Raw genomic sequence first — 12407 nt, 5'->3', positions numbered from 1 at the left:
GGCTTCAATAGCTGAAACAGTACTGTCTGTAGTATGTGTATATATCTATTTATATATATATATATATATTTATATATATATATATAAATAGATATATACTCATACTACAGACAGTATGTATATATATATACATACTACAGACAGAATTATATATATATATATATATATATATTTGTATATATATATATTTCTCAAAGTTGGTTGTATGTGTATCCATGTATTCATCGTTTTGATGGTCCAGTTATAGCTATTATTTTAGCGTCATGCCCGCATGATACGATGCTTCTATCTATATATATATTTTTTTATAAGTCAGTGTGCCCATCCATATGTGTGTCTCTTCAGCTATAGTGCACGCTGATTATTTTACCAATGCGGCTACGCGTTACTGTGCCCCTATTAAAAAATGTTTGTTGTAAGGTTCAATTACTATATCTTGGCTCAATACCAAGTCTTCTGACAAGCACGAGTATACTGTATTCATGAGAAGAGCCTCAACATTTTTTCTCCTTCGGGTCAGGTACAGCATGATATCTAATTTTTAAATTTGTACCGGTATTGAGAGATAATACTATCTTCGTATTCAAAGTTTTGATGTAACCTTTTTTATACACACACATGCACGCACGCTCACACACCAATTTCTATGAAAGGATTGCTATTATTAATTCTACATATTTAAGATGTTTATTTTGTTTTTTTTTCAGTTCGTATTAATTTTATGATTACCGAATTATCTTTTATTTTAATCTCAGCAAAACCGACTTAATTTAGCTATTACTTGCTAATTATTTCTCATTTATATCTAAACCCTTTTATAGTTGTTTAATTTTTTAATTTATTTGACAGGCACAAAATATTTTTCTCGTGATATGAAGTTTGAAAGTTACAGTTGTTTTTAGTTTCTCTTTGATTACTTCGACTACAAAAAACCCTTTTCTCATGAGATGTAGTTTGAGAGTTAGAATCGCAAGCGTTATTATATGTTAAATACAAATTAATTTTCTGTGCAAAGACTATTTTATTACTCGAGAAACGCCGAGTAGTACAGGTAGTATATATATTATACATATTATATATTGTGCGTATTATATATGTATATATATATATATATATATATGTATATATATAATATATATATGTATACATAGACGCTGTTAAAATGTTTATATATTTTGATATATAACATGTGTTCAAACCTATTAAGCTTCCCACTCAGTAACCATACAAAACAAACAGTTTCACTAATTCCATCATTTAATTTTATTAAAAATTTTGGATTGAAAGAAGCGTTTGTTTTGTATTTAATTGAATCAATTAGTAACACGAACACGATGTTCTATCAACTAGCGGTGTCTGTAACTGTTTACTAAACATTATAAGTTAATATTTTAGTGTTTGCTGCAGCTATTTGATAATTATATATTAAGGTGGTTGGTTATTTGACGGATAACTTTATTACAATTTTTTTGTATATTTGTAGACTTCGTGAGCATGATATGATACCTGGTGTTTTTTATTTGGTAAAATATTAGAAACATAAAAAATGTTGTTACACGAATTTGAAGTAAGCTTTTTGACTTCATGTGTGTCTAATAAGTAAAGGTGGTAAAGGGCTAATTGTTTTTGTTTAAATTGAGGTCAGAGTATATGTTTTTGCTAACCTGATTCTTACATTATGTAGAACTTGGAACATCAGCTCTGACATTCTTCTTGTTTGTCATTGATGGAGGAATCGACGACTGATTTAGTTTTTTTCAGACACAAGCTTTAGAAACATGAATCAGCTGGTCTCCTCTATTCATGTCCAACGTTCTAAATGATTTCACAGTATCTCTTGTTACTAAAGAGATGCAATATCAAGCATCGATTGACAAATGAAGAAGTATTTTGAGCACCTGTTATTATGATACAAAGTCGGTCAGCTGAGCTTCAATGTCAATAAGCAAGAAACCATTATTTATATAAAACTTTTCAAGTGAGAATCATTACACGTTTTGCCAGTACTGGGTCATTGACCCTACTATGTATGCCAATCATCCTGATTGTTCTGACCAGTTTAGTTTGAACTTTTGTTATTAAAAAGTTATTGAAAAGTTGTTAAACGCAATTTGACAAACTCAATGCATGTGCTAACAACGCTGTTATAGGATAATAATGGACTCTTAAGAAATTGCTAGCGTGTGGGTCTTTTAATCAGTCTCTCTACTTTTTCTCAGGAGAAGAAGATACAGTATTAAATGGTGGGTGAGAGATGGAACTCTAAGTGAACCTGAGTCAGTCACTAAGACCAGATTTATGAACCAGAAAGCAGGGTAGAAAACAATGATGCTGAGTCGTTAAGAGATATCTTTTTCTGTTTTTCTTTGGTACTTGGTGAGTGATAGGAGTGAACCCTTGAAAGACTAGCTAAGGCCGAACTGGCTCCCCTTATCATATAGGTTTTTTAATATAAATACATAGTGGAAATCTTTGTCATTTTCATTGCAAACATGTGTTAGTAAATGTAGCAGATGTACTTGTCACTTCTATTAAAAGTATTATTTAGATCTAACAGGTGGAACTAGTGGGGACATGGTGGCTGATAATAAGATATTTTCAAAGCAGACAAGACTGATGTATGGACCAGGTTGTGTAATGCTTGTTGTATTGAAGGAATTGTTTGGCACCTTCTAATCTAAATAGTGCTTTACAGTAATATGGCAGAGGTGGAAAGCAACAGTTTATGAATTATGTCTATTGCCGGATATTTCAGATCTTTCTAGTTTAGACATGTGGTCAGTGTTACCACAAGAAATGTCATCACTACAAAAAGGCCTATGGTTATCACTGACATCTGTAGTAGCTTTGACTCGTTGTTGTTTACAGCCTGCTGCAGGCTTTTTAGCTAAGGTAGAGCCATTCACATACGGCATTCATGATAAAGGTGAATGACTTGATACATATGACTTTTCCTGTTTTGATTATATCATGGATTCTTAAGTTAAAATGGTCATTCAAAAGTTTCTAAGTATTTTTAATGGAATCGCCTTAATAGAAACAAATGACTCGACCAATGACGAGCATGCTCAAAGCAGAGAGGCACGTCTAGTTAAAAAAACTAAAAACAATCAAATAAGTTTGTGCAGCAAAATCTGATAATCAGTATGTATTGAACGATAACAGAGGGGTTAAAACTTGGGTTATAGCTATCAAAAAGCAACAGAAAAACATCGGAAAAAATTTCCTCTAAGTTATGTTAGCTTTCGTTTGAGGCAATATGACATTTATTTGAAAAATAATGGTAACAATTATCATACTTCCAAATAGTTTTTCAACTAAATTAAGAAGGCTTTTTATTAAGAAACATTAAGCTTTATAGCTCATACTGTGCCATTCAATCTAAAAAGTCCAATGGTCAAACAAACAGAAGAAAATGGAACTAAATATCTACAAAGACTAAAATATCTACTTTGGCTATACCGCTTGCAGCAGTCTATAAACAACGACAGGTCAAAGTTTCCACAGCGATCTGTGCTAACCTCGTTATATCTTTGTATTAATGACATATTCTGTGGTAACACCGATATTATATGTGTCCATATTAAAAAGTTTCAAGTATTTGGTACTAGCTTAAATGAATTCAAAAATTCACTATATGCCAGGGAATAAGCATATGTATCTATAAACAGTACAGAAATAAAAAAAATTTAGTCTAGAATATTATTAATTTTTAATTTTGCAGGTTTTTTCTGTGTTGTTTATGTTTTACATTTTAGTATGGAGAATGTAGCGTGCTTTTGTACATAATCTAAGTAACAACAAAATGTTATACAGATGAAAGCCTTCAGATATCGCTAACTTTTTAGCAAATTATCTTTTTACAGTATATTGAGTAACATTCTCAATGACTCTAGCTAGACATTGCTAATACTTCTCTTTACCATAAAGCAGGCCTAAAGTGTATGAATATTAGCTCGGTCAGCGGAAAGATCAAGTTTATTTTAAATTATGTGTAGACGAAAGTTTGACAGTCTTCATTTAATCGTGAAAAATAAGTCATATTAGAAAATGTTAGTACATGTAGTTTGTTTCATGTTGGTCAATAAGGTGATCTCAAGAAGTAACTGAAATATTAATATTTGTGAATAGTAATAAGTCTATAAAACTTCAGGAAACTTGATAAAATCATTCAGACTATGACTAACTGGTTGCCTCTGATCGAATAAACAGTAATTTTTGATAGTTATGATGTGATAAACTGTTTGGTTTGCTTTTTTAAATTACAAGATCAAGTTCTAATTGCAATGAGTTTGACATATTATGTGTTATCATTCAGGCTAAGACTGAAGGCCAATTTACATTTGTCAGAAAAGCCTAATAGACACTCCTAAGAAACATATTTAACATGCCAACTTTTGAGTAGATTAGGACAGCAACTTTAGCTGCACTTGCAGCATGAAGTGAATATCTTCATGCCACTGTTGCCCTAAACTATCATTATCATAAAATATCAGTATGAGTTGATATGGGAGGAGTTTGCTAATTCATTCTCACAGTCAGTAACTCATGGATAGCATTTTCAATTGCTTGTTCAATGGGATTGTGCACTGGAACCATTCAAGCATGAAACACTTACATTTCATATAAATATAGCTGCCAGTCATTTATCTTTGTATTGATCATATCAGACAGCTCTCTGGGCATAGGTAACATATTTATCTTTGGATTCTAGAAGCACCTTTTCAATTAAACTTGTCAGTATGGTGATTCTATAGCTACAAAATGATTTAGCTTCAAATGGACGTAATCTTGCAAAAGTCTATTGTAACTTTTACATACTTTTAAAGTTTGCCTCCTTTATTTTTTAAAACGTCTGCTATATAGGAATATATAAGCTATCTCTTAAAATATGTATTGATTTATGACCCAACATTGTAGAGAAGGATCAAAATGAAACAATCACTTTGTGTCACTTTTCTTACCATGATGTTGGCGGCTACGTGCAACTGCAACCCTGTGGAAGAGAATGAAGAAATGATCCAGATGAAGGCAGACCTCGAAGATCTGAAGGGAGTTGTTGATTCTATTAAAACATTTGTAAGTGTGATTTTGCGTATATGTGGTTATACACAGTTCTCACAGTCATTACTTAAATGATGTTGATACATAGTTTCTAAAATGGTCTTTTTCACGTAGGGTTTATGACAAAGTACTTTCTCTAATCTAATTTCCGTACTCCTTTAACAAACTCTCATTAAAGGGATGTAATGAAATTCACAATGCAGTCTATTTATAGCTGTTTTTACTATTGTTGCCTTAACTATTAGTTGGTTTTCCTTGTTGTGTTGATGTTTCTATTTTGATTAGCTTTATTGCAGCTATAATTTACTTAGAACTATTTTAGAGCAACTGCAGATGTAGCCAATTCCTTTAATAGTTACTTCTACAAAAGTTTTATTATACAGTGTAGCTGATATCCATTGCTCCAGTTGTTACTGTGCTAATGCTGTTTTAATTTTTATTATCACACTCAGCAAATGTCCTGTGTTGCACGGAAAACAGAATAGTTACCCAATGAATTAGAGTAACTTACTTTGCTAGCTAGAGTCTAGATCTTTTATAAAACAAGGACAGTGTTTTAAGCTATCTTAATAAATGTTACCTTGTGTGTATCTATCAACTGTTCTAGCTAACAACTCTGCTAGCAAAGTTTAATAGTTAATAACCCTAAGTGCTCTGAGTGTGAGTATTTTAACCAATGTAATTAATATAATCACAATAGTTCATTGATACAATCAGTTGGACTAATGACAGTAGTGTGATAGTTTTCAGACCTTAAGTTATTGATGTCACACCCTCTGCAAAGTGGGATTATTATTGATAGATTTTAATTGCTCTAACTGGACACAGAAATAATAAATGAGTCATGAGTTATAATGAAAACGAAACCGGAAACAGATCGGTGATAAAATTACAGCCAATGACTAATTTGAAGTTCAGTGTGGTGATATGCATATGCAAACTCAGCTTTATGTTCAGTGGACCCTTAGGATATGATTTTGATTTATTCTAGGATTGGCATCATATGGTGAAAAGATTGTATGTAGTGATATAGAAACCGTAGTAATTACATTATATAATGCTAACATGCCCTGTAAAAACAGTCAAAATTTTACCTTAAGTGATGTAAATGTTAAAAACTAGTAACAAAATAGTGTGTTAACCTCAGTAACGATAATTTCCTACAGTAACTTTAGTGGTTATGATCTGCAACAAAGTGTAACATTATAATTAACAATGTGCTAACGTTTTGCCGGAGGTTCTTACCTTCAAGACAGATTTACGTATAATACGAACTTAGAACTCTCCTCAAATAAGTTTATTTTACTAAACATACACATTTAAAGCTAAGTTTTAGTATGAATTATTAACTATTTCACTGAATTTCAACTTTTTATTACTAAAATTTAATCATCAGTTTGCGTCTTCGCTTTCATTATAACTTTTAGCGGACCTGTTTATAACTTTTTCAACTCAAATCGGCAAGTATGAATCAGCTCGAATGATGCTGTTTTTGAAATGAAGTAGATTTGAGTTAGCAGATTAAACAAAGTTGTCGAACAATTTGTTTGAAGAAATCACAAACTCCGAATTTGGCACTGATTGTAAAGGAAAAATATTCCTGTTTTACAAGCAAGAATCGCTGAACTGAGTGAAATCAATTATAGCGTCTCTTTCAGACGATGTGAAAATATTTTTGGCAAACAGTATTTTGGTGTCTCTTTTATTTTGATTTAAGTAATGAGAACACCGACTGTCAAAATTGAACTTGGCCACAACTTTGTTGAGTTCCTCTGGTAAAATAAGATTTGTACGGAGAGGTGAAAAAATCATTGTGTTCTTCTTCGTGAGATGAAAAAATTGTATACCAGAAATTTTGTACCTTGAGGGTGCACTGTGTTAACAAAGCTCATGTAATTTTGCTTCTAAACCACTGTTTAGATCAGCTGGTAAATTTTATAGATTGAAGAGGCTGCAGCAGGAAACAATCTTTGGGAAGGGAAAGGTAAGAAACTAACCTAAATTAGCAACAATCAAAAGATGCTGTGCAAAGGAACTGAACTAACATATTCAGATTTGCAGCAACTGTACCAACTGCACCATTCAAACATAACAGATTTGTTGTGAACATACTGATGGTACCATATACTGCATGATAATCTTTCACGATGCTTGGGACTGCTAGCCTACCATTGATGATAATTGTATGATCGCTTAATTACTTGATATTCGTTGTTACAATTACTGACAAAGAAATATATAACTGCATGAGCCAATACCAACATGCTTGTTTTCTAACTCTTGGCACTATATTGCTTTTGCTAGGAAACTATGGCAGGGCTAGTATATTAAATAACTTAATATTAATACCCATGTGCTGCTAAACTTTGTAAACCGCTGCCGCTTGTAAGTGCTTTATTTAAATTTGGTAAGGAAAATGATATCATGAAAATCAGAATGTGTGTCATAATGCCTGAATCAAAGTCATGCATATACGTATCAAATTTTTATATGTTTGATATGATGAGACGGAATAGAAAATATTTTTCTAACAATAGAAGCGTAATCTGAACTTCAAACTTTAGTTAATTGAGCAGTTTGTACTGAAATTATAGCTACTTTATACTTTCATTTTGTGTATCAAATACTCAAAGCTATAGCTCCACGCTGACACCTGTCATCTTATGTAACATTTAAAGCTTTACATGTTGATTGATCAGAGTCGAATGCCAAAAAATTAATCTTGTTTTTTAAAAACTATTTTAAATGTGACCAAAGTTGATAGTACTGATTCAAAATGTTTGATACCTCTCACTTTCTTGCGCATAATAAATTTGGGTTGTTAGATTAGTTAGCCTTTCACAGAGTAAGGAATGCCATTGAATAAAAACTTGATTAATGTTTAGGTGAAACTTTTTGGGTGAAACAGAATAGCACAACTGAGAATGTTATAGAGTAAAAACTTTTAAAGTCAAAGTAAAGAACTAAGTTAAATGGCGAATTCCTGATTAAAAGCCGATGTTTTAGCAGTAATTTACTAAATTGTAGGATAAAACTTGTCCGCAATGTGTCTTTTTGTTTGAAACTCTAGAAAGTGCCCGGTATAATCAAAGCTTAGCATAACTGTAGTCAGATTCTGTTCAATGTATTTATTTTATTTGAAAAGTTCAATGTTGCAACTTTTGGCCAATTTTATACTGAATGCCGATAAGACTGATAATCAATAAAGGTTTAGGTCCAATGTACCGCATAACAAATTATAATATTTATTTGCTTAATTTTGAGCAATAATTTAAGAAAGCTCAAGTCAAAAAAACATTTGATGAAAAAATCATATCCTTTTGTTTAATGTAAAATTAAAATGCTAACTTTTAGCTTTGATAAAACAATTAGCAAACTTGTAAAACCATGTTAAAAGGTTAAAAATTCACTGCTAACTATTTATTATTACTCTCTAACTTGACGGCCAAAGGCAGGTGCTGCAAACATCTATAAAAGATTAACCAGTTTTTAAAAACAAAACTATGTGAAAGGCCTTCATGAATTTTTTTGGTAACTCCTAACCAACCATGGTCCCTTTAGCTAATCACTGCTAATATTCACCTTTTATTGGCTTCCTCAGGTATTTATTAAGATTAATTTATTTACATGTACTACCTGTATTTCTGGCTAGTTGGACCTCCCGGACCACCAGGAATTGCAGGTAGAGATGGAAGGGATGGAGAAGATGGAATGCCAGGAAGAGATGGGTCAGATGGCAATGATGGAGCAGATGGTAGAGATGGAGCAGATGGACTGCCAGGTAGAGATGGAATTGCTGGTCGAGATGGAGAAAAAGGTAAAACTTTATGATAGCCTTTTCAATGTTCAGAGTTTGTGAGTCCGACTTGTGAGCAGAAATCTTAAACGACAAAAGACCTGCCTTTCAACAGTATCTTATCATCATCAGCTGCCAATAAACTACATTTTGATAAAATATGCTACTGAAACTCAAGTAGTCCTGACAAAATGAATTTCTGCAATCTACCTTTTTGCTCCAATTGTGTTAGCATGCAACTAAAGACTCAAAAAACTCATTTACTGATCATTACTCAGTATTTAGTTTTCTAAACACAACCAAACTACCAAAAAGTAGTTAGATTAGTTAGCTGTCATTGTATCTCTAGAAATAAAACTTACTTATCTCTATAATTATTTAAAAATTAAAAGAATAAATCTTATGTACTTTACTTTTGCAATATTGCTCATCATTTTAAAATATAATTCTCCATACTAAAACTTTTTTAACAAGTTATCATCGTTTAACATAAATTTTTAGGCGAATTAGTAAGTTTTAGATTTTATAACATATATTTTACAGTGAGTGGAAACATTTTATTTTTTCCAAGTCATCATCAACTTTGTGTAAAGCTGAACTATTTTAAAAATGACATGCATCAAATATATTACTGTCGATAAACACATGAAGTATGAATCTCAAAGTTTGTCTGTATATCGGTTCAGCTATGGCAATTAAAATCTAGCAATAAGAAACCGTGGTGCAAAAAACTTCACCCCAGAATCCGCCGCTCACAAGGCAGCATTTAACCCATTAACCTACACAGGATGCATGGGGCTTATTGGACATTATGAGTTATTTTTAGGTTATAACTTCGCATACAGACTCTGCGCTATGCACAATGTCTCTAAAGCTTATTGTCACCGCTCTTATTAATAAGTTGAGCAATGTGGACACTAGCTTACTTAAATTAGCCCATGATAACTACATGTACATTATCTGCCACTGTTTATGAGCTGTTTTTGAATATTCGTGCGATGCTAGGCATTCGGCTAGTAAACTTATATAATTGAGTATCATCATAATGATTGATATCATATTGATCAAAATTCATTTACTTTTCAGTATCTATTTTAGTCAATGTTTTTGATTATTTAAGCTGGTTTATATACTTAAAATCTAACCTTTTGTAACTTAACTACATGTATCTTCTCACACATTAAATATCATATGTGAACTCTTGAAAATTTTGAATAGAACATCATTCTGGCTGCTCAAAATGCTTTCATAAGTTAGTTGAGTTTTGTTTTTAGGAGATGTTGGAAACTCTGGTGGGCCCGGTATTGATGGCCATGAAGGGCCAGCAGGTGAACCTGGTCTAAAAGGGGAACCTGGACAAGCAGCTGATGGTGCGATTTACACTAGATGGGGACGAACCACATGCGGATCTAATGCAGTGCTCATTTATGAAGGTATAATCTTGAGAGCTACCAGTTTTTAATATATCAAATTGGGTTTGCAAAATAAAACAATTTTGTTATTTAAAAGTAAGTGGGTTTCTTAAAATGGTTGTGTCTGATGAGGAAATAACCTAATTCTGTGATTTTAGGTTACAAGTTAGTTCTAACTGTGACTCACTTTATTCCTTTTTAAACCTCTTAGTAAGTAATCATATTACAGTAGACGATTCTATAACGTATACCTCATATATCGTAAATTCAAAATAGTGTAAATAATTTATGTGAAGATTTTGCTTTCAACTACGTAGAAAGATTTATACAATGTAAAGTGTCAATTTGGGCAAGTTTTCAAAATGGATTTGACCGCTACTTAATCTCGCTGCTCCTGCAAGATAACAATCGTTGTACATGTAACGCTATACTGATTATATATACAGTTTTGCAACAATTTGGTTTGTTGTGATAGAGAGTCAGATGTGTCCACAAAACAGGAAATAAGATAGTTGAACAAATATATATTCCAAATGCAAATGTTCATAAATACAAAGGCGATCGATTGGTGCAGGTGTTATTTGGTGGCTCCATCAATTTCAATGTCACGAGCTGGAATATTGTCAAAAGTTCTCTTTCATTCTAACCTTGAGCTCTAGATACAGATTGATGACGAGCAGGTAGTACCCTCTTTGTGAATTATTTTGTTTAGATTTTTTGTAGACGTATAAAATATTTGTTGTTAGTTATACTTTGCAGAGTAGATTTTGCTGTTTAGAAAAAATAGGCAACTTGTTGTAGATGAATGTCAAAGATGTGCGCTCTCCAATTTATTATAAAATTACTTCAAAGTCTATAAAATCAGTGAAATTGATCGTAAAAAGGAGAAATGTTGTTGATGCAAACTAATATTGCTGAAGTTACAGTACAGCCAACATATTAAAAATTTTAGTCAAGTTGTTTCCGTTTTGTATGCCAAAAAGAGTGAATTGGAAAAAGTCTTAGAACAGATTAGGCTATTTACATGTAATTTAATATTTGTATAACAGAAAATCTCTGTAATGTAAACATTGCTAGAATGAATGTTTACGTTGTAGGAGTGCCTCCTGCATGTTATTTACAAAGCTAGTAAACTAACAGCCAATGACTGAACTTAAGATAGTGATAACTCTAACATTAAAAAAGCTGCAATATGACACATACTTTTTTTTCAGCAAACTCACAGCTGAAATAGGTATATCTTGAGGTTTAGCACTTTCTGACTTTGCATTTAATATTTTTAAAGCAAAACTTACAGACACACAAGAGTTATATTATATACTTTTAAACTAATGACGGCATTCAAATACACTTTTGGGTAATATATCAGAGTTACTCTGATTTAATCAGTAGCTACCTTCAAGATTAGTCACAGGGATATTAGAAGCAACCATCACAGACATAAATATTGGGAGGGATTTCCTGGCTCTACCTTCATACACATATCTTTCTATTGCATAGTTATCTAGTCTGTGATAGGATGATAATTTGGCGAATATGAATATTGCTGGCATTGATTGGTACTTTCCATGCTATTGGTAGGCTCTTTATTATTAGAAATGGTTAAACTGAACTTAAAATTGTAGAAAAAAGTATCGATTTTACTTTTGTCAATGTTTTTAGAAAACTAGCAAAAACTATTAAGCTTTCTGAAAGAAATATGCAAAAAACTTCTAAATAAGCCAAGTGTAGTATAAACATTGCTATACTCTGTAGTATACAAGGTTTCCTGTTTTTGCGCGTTCACCTTAACATAGCTCTATTGGATATTGGGTTGGCAACTTGCCACACCTACAGAATTGGCTATAACATCTCAATGAAATTATTTCTATATTCCGAAAAGGTAGTGATATAACGATTTTACCTTAATGCTTAGGCTTTGCTGGAGGATCTCAGTGGGACCATCAAGGAGGAGGAGGCAACTACCAGTGCATGGTGTATGATGCTGAGTATAACCGGGGCAATACGGTCATTGCCTCCGGTTTCCTAGCTGGTACAGAATATGAGTCAGTCAACTATGGTGTATTCAGCCATTCTGCCTTTAACCAAAATGCTCCATGTGCTGTCTGCTATGCTGAAACCAGATCATCTGTAAT

This window comes from Watersipora subatra, chromosome 7 (assembly GCF_963576615.1).
Source record: "Watersipora subatra chromosome 7, tzWatSuba1.1, whole genome shotgun sequence".
NCBI lineage: Eukaryota > Metazoa > Bryozoa > Gymnolaemata > Cheilostomatida > Watersiporidae > Watersipora > Watersipora subatra.
This window is presented reverse-complemented; position numbering follows the sequence as displayed.